The sequence below is a fragment of the Halictus rubicundus genome, chromosome 10, assembly GCF_050948215.1.
Source record: "Halictus rubicundus isolate RS-2024b chromosome 10, iyHalRubi1_principal, whole genome shotgun sequence".
In the NCBI taxonomy this organism is placed as follows: Eukaryota; Metazoa; Arthropoda; class Insecta; order Hymenoptera; family Halictidae; genus Halictus; species Halictus rubicundus.
Window position 1 is genome coordinate 11,442,155 of NC_135158.1, and position 16,690 is coordinate 11,458,844.

Consider the following 16,690-nt stretch of genomic DNA (forward strand, 5'->3'; position numbering starts at 1 on the left):
CAGCGATAGTACAAGTTTACGGTAAAAATGTGTGTATATTTGAAAAGTCTTAATTTACGGAGCATGTCGTCGTTTTTTTTTAATTTTGAAATATTTATCAGACGTTCGTTGTCTTGAATAATTTAATCAAAATTATCTCTGGTCAAGCAGTAAAAAAAAATATTAGAGTACCAGTGCTCACCAAGTGATTTGTTCGTGAGATACAGTACTGGAAACAGTTATTACGTCACTTGAATATTACTCACTAGACCGCGGTTTTTTTCCAATTATGGTAAATGAGGGAACAACAGAACTGTGAAGGCATTATCATTTAGGCAGAATCATTTCATCGATCGTTTTTAGGCACGCCACTTAAATTTAAGAAGACAAATACCTCCGTTAGTAAATTCCAAATATAAATAATGTCACAAAATTGCCAAATTTCGTACAGAAAAGAAACGATTGTTGTAAATCATGTTTCAATGCGAGCTACTCAGTAAACAACGAACGCGCAATAAAATATGCCAGTCATTCCCATTTTAATTATCGCATCTTCCCCCATTCAGTATGTGGAAATACATTTATCTTGTAAAAACGAAGGGTTGAAAATGGTTGGCATACTTTTCTCTGGTTAGCCACTTTCATTCCCCTGTGATTACGATGATGCAGTCGGTATTTCAATCATGTTAATACGCGTTAGATTAAAGTTTATTCTGATTAATACGTTCAACTTTTCATTCCACTTTAACGCAAACTCATTAGTGGTATTCGCTAATTTCACTAATTTCCTTTTTTTCCACAACGACATACGCTTAACTAACACGCAACAGAACGTACTATGGAATTAAAGTTTAAATGAATTTTAACAACATAACTTTCAATCATTTTTACGCATTTCCACCGGTGAAATGCAAGTGTACGTGTACCATCATAAAAGCTCCAATTATCATTTCCCCAATCACGTGAAGTAACAAAGTGTTATGCCCGCATTCATAATGCAAGGGCGGCATGTAGGTATGCTAAGAACGCGATGGAAAGATATCCGAATGAGCATCACTCAAGTGATGAAACTTGGCCACCTACGACTCTGAATTTGCCATTGATGTTGCCAAGCTGTTTCGCGCATCACCATTCGCCTGTCATTAACCGTGTATAAACCGCTCGGAACTTTTTGTCCGCCGAAACAGTCGTTTCATTCAGTACAGTTTGCATCCTCGCATGCCCATCATCCTTGCGGCGATTTTATCGACAGAGAGCCTAACGCGCGCAGTCATGTACCTTGCTCGTCGTATCTTACCACAGGGACCGTGGAATCCGGATCAATGAAAGCAATTTTAACGGTCGTTACGCATGAAAATTCCATGAGAGCAATTGTTTACCAGAAAAACTCTTGTCGACGAAGATTTTGCTTCGGCTTTAGCAGGGCGTTCGTCTCTGCTTGACGCTTATGCTCCGATTACCTGAAATCATAGAAAGTTTGTCCACGTTAATCGATTGCTCATCACTACACTGTGGATCTTTGTCGGAAATAAACAGTTTCTGTCTCAATTTCAACAAACAGGTGTCAAATAGAAATTTTGTTCTTTTCTTCATTGAAACAATTATGCGCTGAAAATCGCACATCTTTACACACGCATATCTTTTGACCTGGTGATCTGCTAGGATTGAAATTTGGTTTTTCGAAAGTTTCTCGCCAAAATCTATAGGATTATATAAAAAAAAGTTAAAAATTTTTGGTTTCTTGAGGAAAAGTTTAACCGAAGTCTTTATGATTTTACATAAATCCAGTCACTTGTCAAATGACCCGTTGAAGTAGATTTAGTGTTAATTGTGAAATAAAATTCTGAGCTTCTGTTTCTGTATTCCTTGACAATATATTCTAGAAATACTTTAGAATGTAGACAGAATTTGTTACGTAAGTCGACATACAAGATCTCTCAATGAACCATGCTATAATAGGATTACTGGAAGAACTTAAAGTTGATAGGCACTGCTCAATTCGAGTGGTTGGCTGAACTTTTGTCCCTGTCATTTCGTGCTAACTTATGTTTTACGCAGAGTTTGCGTGTGGACCGAATCGAACAGTTACTATGAGAATAGAGAATAGTGCATAAAAATGGAAAAATTATATTTTCATCTGTATTCACCAAAATTAACATTTTTATTTGTTATGGCTTGGAAGATCCTGTCAGCAGACGATGGAAATCCTTTTATTGTATGTTTTTTTAAACAATCCATAAAAATAGGGATTTGCATAATGATCTGCAGTACAGTAATAGTTTAGTATATTTGTACTACGTGATACTTTCATATAAGGTTGCAGTCAGAATATCGAAGTAAGATTGCAGGAAAAAGAAAGTAAGTAGAAGTGTCAAGCAATGGACAGACATTGAAAAATGTTTCAAAAGTCAGCCGCTTCTATTGCTTTGCATAAACTATTGCATAAAAACATTATCATTTCACTATTTGCCAACAAGAATGTTAAACAATTTTTTGAAACGATTCTTTATAATAGATTTTCTATATTTATATTTCCGACACAATTATTAGTGCTAGCAGAATTCGTTTACACTTATTAAATGGTTCAAATGATTATACTTTTTTTTTTGTCAATATTAGCAGAAGTCAGCGACCCCATTAATGGGGTTGATCTGACTTCCTGTAGATACTGACAAACGGTTCGATACCTATAGAATTATTAAAACCTCATACACTAATACTTCTTCCAGTAACGAGTAACGAAGAGTAGAACTATTACAGTAGAGTAGAATAAGAGAAGAATAGAATTATTTTATAATTCTAAATAAAATGTTGGACACAAGACAAATATTTGTAGAAATGTGAAGCTCAAAATCAATAATCCTCACATAGAAAAGGGTTGCAAGAATTGTGTAACATTTCTCGCAGCGTCATAAATACTAAGAAATAGCTTACTCATTCGTTCAGTACAATATACGAACACACGTGTTGACACCCTGACACATTGGGATTCCCTTGAACACAATTTCTGCCCCGCACATAAATGCAGTCATAAACAAATTTTACTGCTGTTAAATTGCTTCAAACGTGCACTACTTTCACAACTTGCAACGCTGACACTTCGTCTTCGACTGCATATAGTATTCAACATTTTAATCGAGCTACAAATAACTTTTCATTATATGTGTTCAATATGCATGATACAAGTCCTATAATTCAAAACGTTTTAATTGTTTTAGCTTGTACCGAGTATTTGTTATAATTGCAAAGGTTTATAAATTTCTTTTCGAAAACCAAAGATTTATGTGGTTTAGCTATAGAAATAACAAGACTGCGTTCATTTAGATCTTGTGAGATGTCTATTATATTTAATATAGGCTTAAATAAATTTACTAATTTTCTACAAGAGCATCTTCACGATTTTAATAATTGCAAAACATGAAATTTAAAATCAGTCTAGGGCTAATGACTTCATTAAACTTAAAATGAAATAGTCTTCCCTAATTATAAATTAAATGATTAATTTCTTGCTCTTTATCCATTCCAATTGTATGAATAATCGTTAAATTCATTACTTATGGCGAAAGGAAGATTATAAATATCAGAAGATATTTATATAATTAATTACCGATATAATTAAAATAATTATTGGAATGTACCACAAGGTTTCGTCACTGAATTAAATATGTATCTCCATAAAAGTCAGTGATTTTAATACGCCCTCTGCGAATAACACGATTCTAGAAACAGCATTAAACTTATTGATCGAATTTCCTGGAAAGGAGATCATATACTGTCACATACAAATTGCACTATTATCTTCATCCTTGACAAAACAAAAGAATTCACCTTCGGATCAAGGTTTCAGCATTTATAATCGGTGATGCTGTAATTGTAAATTTTTCCTACGTTAATAACCACAAAATTCACAGAATGTTCTTATAATTAAACATACATATTTAATTCTAAGCTTCTGCATTTTATTTTCGGTGACGCGAAAAAATTTGATTTTACCAACGGTTGATTCTTGGAAAAGTCACGTATCGATTATTGCACGAACGCAAGTGACCATAACCGACTTCTGGTAAAGAATGTTTATTAACGGGAGCTATGATAACCTCCATCGTTTATACAGCACGCATACCGACGGAGGTAAACCCAGTGTACCGATTGCAGGTTAACATTTTTCTGAATAATTTTTACTTCATTATGCTAACATCTGTGCACAATTCTATAATTAATTCCTACATATTTTATTTTTCATGTTCAAAACCCCTCACGATGCGAAAGTACAAATTAGGTATAAATAAATAATAATAGCATGGCTTGTAGCTAACTCCCTTTGACACTAAGTGAAAGATCACGTTTATTTAATGAAACAAACAATTTGTAGAAAATGAAGTTGCCTCTTGTATTGCTGCAAACCCTTCGATCCGTGAAGGTCGAAAGGCATTTATAATTTTGAAGTAGTGAATTCTTAGTGGGGACAAAATGACGGACCGTAAGCAAGCGAAGGATTATTAAATTCGACTGGAGCAGAAAAGAATAGCCGAGCTGTTCTTCCTTCGTGCAAAGTGTACTGCCCCTGGTAGTCGTGCGTCTAGTCGAAGATTACTAATCCTCAACGATGGAAACCTTGCAAGGTCCCCTTGGAATCGAGCCATAAACCGAAGTCTCAAGAATCGATAGTCGCTAAAAATTGATACTGTTGTCTATCCCGTTACTCTCTCGCGTGGCTCGTTCATATTCATTACGCGGGACAAGAAACGTTCGAAAGTTGACATGTAATCGCTTGAATTTCTCCTCAGAACGTGTAAACGCAAATGTTTGTCCACTCGAACTTTATGTCAACTCATCACGACGATAATGAAATCAATCTGCAGCAAAGACAAATAAATAAATCTTACAATTCTCAGTACACAGACATTAAATATTTTAGCACTCGCGTGATGTTCTCAATAATTGGAGAGGTAGCTTGAAGAATTTTCACGAAACTGAAAGAGTAATTTACACTAATTTTGAAGTCGTGTATGCCAAAAGTGAATAAATGAATTTTTCTTCTGTTCTGTACGAGGGAAACGACATATTTTCAATAGCTTGCGAACGATCGGCGTAAGAAGCCCTATAAGGTTAGCATGTCTAAATATATGTGCGCACGAGTATGTGTGTTTCACCAATTATTTTTAGTTACAGCAACATAAATTGTGGCTCAAACCTGGAATTAATAATTCTACTGTATCTACGCGCAAGTTTGTAATCGCATGATACGAAGCAGGTCAAACAAGTAGAAGTGGTACGCAATAGACAGACTGTGTTCAAAGCACATGTGCACGATGAATGTTCACGTGGCTACTTTTGAAAATATCGTTCAACTTTCAAACGTTGCAAATGAATTGATTAATTTTTTTAATACCTCCAATAGGTTAAAGATAATATTACAATATTTTTTAATTCTAATGTTTTTACTGTATTTTTGCATTCTGGACGTAATAATAGGAATAGATATTTTTATAGCACGCTAAGGGATTTAACGAAAAGCTGATTCTACAAATAACTCGACAAAACGATTTCGCTGGCCGAGATATTTTTGAGTTCGGTTCGTCGCGAAAATATAATCGTCTGTGTGTCACATCGCTTATGTTTAAATGTTCTATTTGTTTGAGAATGCCTAGAAACACTGTACTGAAATGATATGAAAGTGTTAATGACATTAAAAATGATTGTTCTATTTCGTTTACCTCAAATTATTGTTAGTCTTATCAACGAATTATTTGTTTCAAGGACTTCTGCCGATAACCAATGAAAAACAAGCTCAAAATAATTTTCTATTGCAATTCGATTTACAATTCAGTCGTGCAGAGGAAAAAAGTTACTTAATTCAGTCCTATCTTCGAGTAATGTACCATGTTTCTGCTATTGGGCTAGATTTCAAGAAATGGCGGAATGGTGGTAGGTTCTTCTCTGTACGTATAACGATCATACCGTTGCCAAAATTTTATCAACCGTTTCCGAGAAATCAATTTGCTTGCGGCAATGGCCCCATTAAATTTCACTGTGTAGTGTAACTATTGACTTTCAGAGTAAAAGCTTGCTATGATCATCCTCGTAAAAAAATCCTTTTACGTAAAAACAAGACTTTAAGTGAATAGCGTTATTCTGTAATCAAAAACTATTAAACTGCTTCTACAAATATTTTTTAGTTAAAAATTATTACGCTACGTTTATAAGAAACTTGTGCTAAGAAAGATTATATATTTAATGTCATACAAATGGCGAAAATTCTTTTAAATGTTTTCAAATATTTTATTAGAAAACATCTACTAAACCAATCCTTCCAGCTTCGCAGAAAAAGTGAAGTCGTTCGGCCCACTTTTAAAAGAGTTACTCCAACTGAAAGGGTGTGTGGACAGTTATGTGAGTCACTGTAGTTAGACTGTTTAGCGACATACGCATCTGGGTTTCCGGATAAAGATACTGGTTTGAGTCGGTTCGGTGGACAGTGCTAGACTAGGAGTTCCCACTTGCAAGATACCCTCCTACAAAAATAAAAAGAGGAAAACCTAGAATGCCGCTTAGTATTTAGGTAACCGTCTCGCTGCTGACGATAACTCTTTTCCCAGCCTCGAGAACGCATCCCTTCTCAAGGGGTTGCACATAACTTTGATAAAATAAAAGAATCGATTTTTCAAAAATGGTATATTTTATTAATATGATCCTTCTGGATTATTCTCTCAAAGTTTTATTTAGAAATTCGTAAAATTGCTTAATTTATTAAAAAAAAAGCAACTTCTCGACTAGCGGAGAGCGTTGCAAGACACCGGTCTCACTCGTTTCTAAGGTCGATTGATTATAAAGTGAAGACAGATCCTTCTTCATATTTCAAGAGCGTTCGTAATGTACTGAATGAATCATAGAGTGAATCACACGCTAATGAAAATTCAAATTTTTATATTTCCAATCAGACAGATCCGTAGCTCACGATTCGTTAGCGAAAAATGTATCAAATTAGAGAACACCTACGGGGTTAATATTAATCCTTAGCACTCGAATGGCGACTGTAAGGCGCCATTAAAAATTCCTGTATCATTATTCAAAATACTTTTTACATTATTAAATTTGTTTGTATTTAATAAATTACTAAACATTTCAGTACTGTACGAGTAAATTGCAACATTTTCGTATGTATAGCATGAAGAAATATATATAGAAGGGAAATATTCTAGGTCGGAAGAAATGTTTCATTTTAGGGTTAAAATGGCTTCGAGTGCAAAGGGTTAAAACAAATTCTGGACTCTAGAAGAAAACTAAACGCAAACAACAGCGAACGAATAAAACTGTTACGGCCCACTTAATGGTTGCGCAGCGCGCGTTTGGAACCGCGAAGATCGCGTGATCCGCGATCATTTGTCGCCGAGCCTCTCGCGCACCGAATAACAGTCAAGACATCGCGATTTCATACTCGGTTGTGGATTCTTGCATAGAACGCCGGCTGTTAAGGGATTAAGAGGGCTCGTTCGAAAGTAACGATACCGATCTATGGAACCGTTCATGTTACGCATGAACCGTTCGTAACGTAACGAAACGCTTATTCTACTTACGATGAAATGTTTATATCCGACGACGACGTTAATGACGGGCCGGCCATTTCACACCGTGAGCTGGTCATCGCTGATCGACGACAACCTTGGATGCGCGAACGGCGACTAACTTTTCCGCTTAAAGAGGGTATGCAACGCGTCTGTGTGTTTGCATGGCATCCGAGAGAATTGGTGGAAAAGGTAAAGGTGACACGCCGCTATTCTTGGACCGTGGACTGGTAGTCCGGTACCTTGTTTAAAGTGGTTGGATTTGACGGTGTTACAAACACGCCCACACTGAACGCTGATACACGCTCGACGACGTCACGCATCCTCTTTCTCGTTCCATCCTCCATTCCCCTACACAGACAGCCCCTTCTCCTTCTCTTTGATTATCTACATTTAGATACTTCGCGTCACTCGATTCACGACACTTAAGAGTTGTCTACGCTAATTGCGCAGGTAACCTAAATTCCAACGGCAAGAGGGATTCCGAATTTTATCCGAGGATTATCGGGGCCATCGGCGCGGCGCGGCGGCTATTGCATTGTTTGGGCCGATTAATTTGTATCTGTATCGATTCCAGATTACGTTTTACATAACATCGATTTGCAAATTTTTACGGGCACGACGGAATCGTCTCAATCAGAGGTCGAAAGAATTATAACTAGAAATATTATTTTAGATTAACACTAGAACGACCGAGCAATAAATGCGACTGACGTATATTGCTTTGTAACAGTGACAAGACTGTGCCCATTCAGGCTTCATACAACTTTTATTGTAATATGTGCTTGAATGAAGAGGTTCATTAAAAAATTTCCGATGAAAACATTCTTACAATTTCAGTAATTATAAAAGAAAAAATAAGGAAGCAGTCATTTTGACTGCTCCGGTCGTTCTAGCGTTAAAACCATTGAAGATAAGAGCCGTTTATTTTGAAAGTGGCCTAAGTCCATTTATACTTAAATTGAGATATTTATTATTGATAATGTCCGTAGGCAGTGATGAAGGTAATTTTAATTAATTAGTATTTAACAAGTTAACCTCAGTTTTTGGGCAATTGCTTTAGTTGAATAGTCAGTGCGTTTAATTAATGCAGTTAAAAAAAAATTTACGCAATATACATACTTACAGTTAAATATAAAACTTAAAAATGTGGCTAAAAATTGTCCAAACTGTTGAAAATAATGTGGAAATCATAGATCACAAATTTTTAATATCAGGACATTCGTTTTTACCAAATGATAGAGATTTTGGCGTGGTAGACATGTCATGAAAAACAAAAATAATTTACTGTTTGTTCCCCAAGATTATTATATGATAATATAATCAAAAAGTGCCGGAAAGGTGATAACTTTATCGTAAATGAAATGAAACAAGAAGATTTTGTATCAACAAAATTATTAGAAGACGCAATTTTTAAAAGGGTAAAACATTGTAACGGAGAATCAATAAACTGGTTAAAAATATGTTGGATGCGTTTTGTCAGAAATTAACCGTATAAAATTTTCTATAAGACACCAATGAATGAGAATGAAAATTTTAAAGTCCTGGATTTATTACTTCGTCGGGGTAGACCAAGAAAGTTCGAATATATTGTATTGACACCACTCTATAAAAATATCAGACAAATTACAACAGCAAAATTCAAGGACACAATGGACCTACTACGATATATACCATCGTAACATTATGATTTCTTCAAATCCCTTTCTTACAAACAAAATGTAGATGAGCAGTAAATTGTTTTGTAGTTTATGTAGGTAAAAAAGGTTTTGAATCGCATAAATTATGTTTTTGAAGTGTTGTAAAGATATATAAAATAAATTGAGTATTATTTTTTTCGATTTGAAGCATCTTAAATTATGTTGAATGGACTTGGGCTCTTTCAAATTTTCTAACGAATCTGGTTGTTAATTTTGAAAGTGGCCTAACTCCATTCTTGGTAAGAAAACACATATTATTCACTTAATAATTGCCATTATTTTAATAGGAACTATAAATTGAACTCCTTTAGATACACTTAAGCAGTATGACTCATTAGTGTCCTGTACGTATATTTTTAATTGCATTGAAACACAAACCCTTAAGTATCTCAATTTAAGTATAAATGGACTTAGAATAAAGACATTTCAATTAGTCTTCTCTGAACGTCTCTGAAAGGCTGCAAGCCAAATTGAATTAACCGAGAAAAAGCGGCAAGGTACAATTAAGCTGGTTTAATTGAACCTCGAATTATCGTGATGATTCTTCCGATGAAGAGACTGTTACATTCCTTTCTTGTCGTTATTAATGATGTAACCATTTTTTTTTTTGTCACCAAACGACTGGCAATTTTACCTCTGAGACGCCGATCAGCTCCATTAGCCGCCGCCTGTCGTAAAATTACCGGTAAGACGATATGCCACATTGGCGATCCTACACTGCCAATCAGTTACGCCTCGACATCGAAAGTCACAATGACAATTGACAAGGCGTGCCCAACAATCCCATGGACCGACGTAAGAGGATCGGTACCGGGCAGAAATGAGACGAAGAATTGGGCCATTGCAAAAGTCTTCGTACGGTTTTCGGTTTATCTTTCATTTGCTCCTTGTTGCAAAAAAATGTTACAATCAGTCAATTAACCCTCTATGGGCCGAATTTTGTTCCGTTCGTATCTATCCGCAGACGACTTGCATTTACTTTGATATTTCAAGTTGATGGCGCTGCGAACCGTCATCAATATTGTTATTGATGATCTCAGAGACATTATATAATTAAGACGTATACGTCATCTTGTGAAAAAACTAAAATTATTTGGTGAAATGTCGATATATTGGCACGTGACCTGAAAGTTACACGGGCCCATAGAGGGTTAAGTATCATCATTTTCTACGATTGTTTAGCAAAATTCTGGTAGCTACTTTTTTATAAACACTGGCCGACTTTTCGTTGAAGGAGCAATCTGGAAGGACATGTTCAACTATCCTTTCGTGTCTTATGGGTTTTTATTGAGATTTGACTTAATGATAAAAAACTGTTTAAATATCAAATCTAGAAATAACACACGCAATATCTGTTTTGCCAATCAGACGCGTGATATTTTAACACCAATTTACTAACCAACGGAACGCTGGAATCACTATGAATATCGTTGTAAATACCGATTCGTGCGATGTGGGTTACAGCATTCCGTTTACACGAAAGTTCCGTCCTCGGCGAGGTTACGCGACGGCGTTACGTTAACAAGATGTGCTAATAGTATATCATTTTTTGCGTTCGTAGACCTTGCTTGTGCTGGCGATTCAACCACAGGGACCCGGCGCTGCGTCCACGTGAACGGTTCTGTTTGCATGCACAATCGTATATCGCATCTATTGTCCACGTCAGCAGCTGTGCTACTCGTTAGTCAGTCCTTATTACCGCCTTTTATTCTCTTTGCTTTTCGGCTGGTAACCCAATATATCTTGCACAACCATTACACGTTTTATCTTGAACGTGTTCGATTGAACCCTCAATTGCCAAAGTCGACGCGTACCCCTAGGTCATTCTTCCGTGCACATTCAAATTTTCGCACTTTCCTTCGAAGTTATAGTATAATATTGACCCTTTGCACTCGGTGCTATTTTCAATCCAAAACTAAATTTTCCTTCACTCTTACAATATTTTAATTTTATTCATACGAAACTTCTCCGATCTCTATATATAATATTTAAATGCTTAGTAATCTATTAAATACAAATTTTGTAATGCAACAAATATATCGCAATATTTTTTGGAATTTCTTTGAAATAATGCCACAACAATTTCTAGTGGTGCTTCAGAGTCACCACTCGAGTGCAAAGGGTTAACCCTTAGCACTCGAATGGCGACTGTAAGGCGCCACTAAAAATTCCTGTATCATTATTAAAAATATATTGAATTCAATATATGAATATATATATATATATATATATAATTCAAAATGTATTGCACGAGTAAATTGCACTATTTTTGTATGTATAACCTGAAAACATCTATAAAAGGGAAATATTCTAGGTCGGAAGAAATGTTTCGTTTTGGAGTTAAAATGGCTTCGAGTGCAAAGGGTTAACATCTACATATACTAATTTAACATTTTCGCAATCAATTGGCAATTAGAACGCTCTTTATTGTTTTTGAAAAATTAGTTTGAGAATATCTATAATATTAGAATCTTCGTATTAAAATTGTATGAAATTACGAAATAATTTATAACCTATGTGATAATGCGGTCTAAACGAATGTTTGCAGGTTATTACATCAAAAAATACGTCACGAAAATAACAAAAATCCGGGAAGGATTGTCCCCTATTTAGAGTTTGTCGTTATTGTGATGCGATATAGTCGATAGGAACGGCGTTTTCTGTAACAAGAAAGGGCAAAAGGTGAATACACGCGAAAACTTTCGAAGCACCCTTGGCACTCGGCCCTTGGTGTTCACAGGCAATTTTATCGCAGAAAATCCAAGAAATCGTAAACGTTTATAAAAACGCAGCCACCCTAGCAGAGGCTGGATGCTGTGCGTCGTCGCGCCGCTTTATTATCGATTCTCCTGGCTGGTGTGCTCGTGCAAACCCTCTCTTCGGCTTCTCTTCCCCCTCTCGGCAGAACCCCTCGCCCTTTACTCGGCCTTTGTGCTCGCAGCCCCTTCCCGGTTTACGCGAAACACGTTAAGCGCGCGTTCCTACTAATGTGTTCCTCTGTCTCTCCGCAGAAAAATATATCTGTAACCGGTTTTCTTCAATTTCTTTTGTGTCCCTGCGCTCCGAATGCACGGTGCTTCCAATTTCACCACAAGTACAATATTTTACATAGTGTGCATCGATTATTATTTGAAGCATCCGAGTCTTATTGTGATTATCTTATCCTTCCTACCCCCTTAGAGGTGGTTTGCATTCTGTTTATTAGTCATACTTAAAAACAATTAATCTAATGTGCAACAGCAACTACAGTTTCAGTGGAAGTGTGAAATAAGTTAGTGTAATATGTTTATGTATTCGTACGGCAGATTACTTTTGATCGTTTCCAATGAAACTTCAGATATATATTTGACAAAACGTGATACCGATGAGAAATTAAAATTATTACGCACAGATTGAAAAAAAAAGTTATTTATGGTGGCGAGTTTTGATGTTACACTTCTCAAATATTATACTAACAATAGAATCAGGTCTGTCTGCGTGAGAGTGAGCCAAGCCTCTTAGGCTTACTCCACTTCTGTCTACGCTGTCAGGAAAATCGCGCAGCCATAAGGATGCAGCTATGACATTCTAGCGTTCTCGCTGTCGAGGAAGCTCACGCGCTTTACTCAATCTAGGGAAAGACGGAGATAGTGTTTACTAACGTTTATCAAACCTAGAAATTCCAATGCATTTGTTAAACTTCAAAATTAATTAATTGCTTAAAGCATTTAATGTCCTGCTGGTGGAGGTTGTTTGAAATGGCACGGTATATGGGACGACATAACGGCCTTAGAGTACATCGGGGACATTATCGTCGTGTAGAATCCACTGGACGTTACGTGTTAGAAATGACTGTACATCAAGCGAAGCAAGGAGAAACAAAAGAAACAGTCCTTCATCAGAAAATGAACGAAGGCTCGTGAAAGAAAAACTGTGACAACGGTGAATGCATTTTCCGTGACGATTTGTTCCCTGAATCCACGGGAGGCATTTAAAATGTCAAGATTGGGGTCACGCGTTGAGAACGATGACAAGAACGTATAATGTATCCCCCTCTTCCTGTACTGTATATTACAAATACAATTATTAAACTCTTATTAACTCCTGATTTTTGTAATCGACGTAAAGAATTTTTATTCAAGAGATCCGCAGTTTATTACTTAGTTGCAGCATTTGTAGTTTAAAGAAAAATAAAAGACAATGCAGACTACATTTAAAAATTGTTGTTCTATCATCTCTACTGAATGGAATGGCTCACTTACAGCCAGGCGTGCTTCAACTTCCACAATTTTCCTTCCGCAACAAAAAGGGAACAAGATCTACATACCTTGGCAAGCTCGTGGATTTTCAAACGACAGTGAAATGATTCTGTAATTTTATGCGCTGCGATCCACGCTAGAGAATGTTGCGACAATGATGGGAATGTTGGTGCACGCAACGTCTCTTGGGCATAGGAGTGGGATGAACAACTATTGTGCGCAGCGGTGTATGAAGGAACTAGATTATTCAACAGCAAGTTATGCCGATAAATTATTTCAACGGCAACCTGCGAGGATCAGTCAAAAATCAAGATTTTTATCATTTTGAAAAGATGAGTTAATTTCGTCGAACAAAAAAGACATTAACTTTAACCGTTTAGAAAAAACGAATGATAGCTTGCGGATGTAAAAAGTATTAACCGCAAAAATTTCAAGTTAAATGAGTGAAAAACAGTTACAGTTTTTTTCAACATGAAAATAAAAATAAATAATTAATCGAACGTTTGGTACATTTAATTAGAGGAGCCCGAAGTACCAATTACCGTTTTCGTGATTTTTTTATAAATGAATTTGTCGGAAAAGTATATCAATTTTAACTCATCAGTATTTTAACATTGTTATCCACAGCTTCGGAGAATGTTCCCGTTGTTTCCGGCATTACACCGGAAATGGTTATTACCACCGCGTAGCAAACGCCATTGTAAGTTTCGCTAATTATTCATGCAGTCGTGCGCTTAATTATGAGGTAGTGTCGGCGATTCGAAAGGAGATTGTGCAGTTGTACGTTGTACACTTTCAATTAGTTCAATTGTTGCGAACAAATCATCTTCGTCTTATATCGAAAGAGCACTGTACAACTAATGTACACCTACAACACAAACAAGTTCCAAGTCCCATCGGTGCCTGTTAGCGACGTTGCTCGCGACCGTCAGCAGACGATAGTATTTTTGCGATCGGTTTATCGGCGTACGCGATATAGGCGATTACGCGGCACGATACAATTTTAAAGCTGACGTAATCGACGTCACGGTATGTCGAGATCGAGGCGTTATCGGTATGCGGTTGTTGCACAGGTAGGAACGACATGTCAAATGTGTGTCCGTGTATCTTGAACGAGCGTCTCGGATCGGATCGACACCGGCTAACATGTTTACCGTTCAGAACATAACCGACAAGGGAAAGCAGAACAAATCAGTGAAGGGGCGCTTATCCAAATCTGGCTTGCACACGACAAATTGATACCAAATACGCAGCTCGGCGTGTTCATTTATGGAAAACCGTTGCCCGATTGCATCGCATAAGTTATGTCGAGTGACTGCGTTGCATGGCGTTGCCAGTTAGATTTCTGCCTGTTACGTGCTACACTCGAAAACAAGTGTTACGATACGCTCGATCGAAAGTAGGGCTGTAAAGAAAGCACAAACTACTCCGAACTCTTATCAACAACTATCGAGCAAGCGGTTTTATCAGACTAAGATGATTGCTTCGATTTTTCAAAGATTCTTTCCTATCTCTGGAGTATGTTGCGCTTTTGTGAATTTTTATCGGACTTATCGAAATACTTGGCAAAAATCAATGTTATGAATGCTTTTTGGTATCGAGAGCGGAGGAGGTAATTACGAACGGAATGCGGATCTTTATGCAAAATGCTTTTTACAATGTTTTGTATGAAGCAACTATTTCCTGCGAGTAGTATTGAAAAGCTTCGCACCGAAATTTGGCTATTGAAATTCGCTCGGATTCGCAAGTATGGAACATGATCCCGTCCTGACATAGTACAGTACACTGGATTTTCATTCATGACATGAAAGCTGCACGCTAGATGACTATGTGCAGCGGGAGTCGTTAAGTTAAATGTCTTTTTTTGTCGTCGTGGCCTTTTAACTATGTTAATTATGACAGCACGGTACATTTACCAATGAATATACGTGTGGTCGTTTTCTAATGCTTCCTACACTCGGTGTCGGTGGAAGTACATGTCATTCGCAGAAGATTTGCCATAAGTGATCAAGTTTTAAACAGCGTTGAACGTTAAATAAATCGTTTTGGTATGTTAAAATTCGTATTTGGGAAAATGTTGATTTTCAAAATTCTAATATTTTTTAATTGGCTTGTGCTGAGTATATAACGTTCAACTCTTTGAGAACTATTACTTACTGTTTATGGTTTAATAATTATTCATTTTCTTGAGAAAATATAATTTCACAAAAAAAAAAAATAAATTCTTAATACGTGCACAAACTTAAACGGCTCTAATAAGGTTACACTGTTTAACAACCATGCTTGCAATGCTTAACATAATTGAAAACTGTATATCGCTTTCTTCCTTTAGTTTACATTGAATATTTTCAGCGAAATTTGAAAATCACTAAACGCATTCCAAACGATTCTGAAACTGTTTCTTTAGCGCCCTATATGTGCAAGCGAATTATTACGTAATCTTGAATTGTCGGCACGGTTAGATCTAAAAATAGGTATGATTCTAAAGTTGTACTAGAATTTCGTGCTCAATTTTCTTTTATCACAAATAGAAATTTCCGCAATAGTTACCGTGAATGATATGCGTCCCGTCATTCAAAAACTTGGTGCATCTCACAATTTTAACACTTTGACCGTCACACTAGAAACCTCAAAAATTCCATAAAATCAAAGTAAGTTATTCAATGAGATAAAAATTGAAAAAAATTAAATGTCTGATATTGAGTAGTCCTCCAACTTTCTTGCATTTTAGAGACCCTAATCGAATTTTGTACAATGAATATATTAACGTAAAAATTTATTTTAAAACCTGGACAAATAATTCCGTCACATATGGGTGACATGGCAGTCAACGTGTTAAAAGAATAGAGTATTCTATAAAATTTAGTATGCACCAAAATCAGTGGGGCAGGTCTCATTAGAGTTCGCGACAGCCTGCTGGTAACCTATAGGACCCTTCATAGGAAGGAAGCTCTTCTAAAGCTTTGGAAGTGGGCAGATAATCACGTATGCTGTGTGGGTGCGTCTTGAACGAGACGGGGTCGAGTGTTTCTTCCATTTTTCCACGTATTAGCCGGCAGTAGATTCAAAGAACTTGTCGGTCGGTGAACTCGAGCTCTTCAGACAGTTTCATTGATTTTCAATAAATCTAAGCGATGGACCACGCGGAAATTGGCCCGCGTAATAAACTAGATGCGATTAATCACGCGCCGACGCGATACAAATTCAG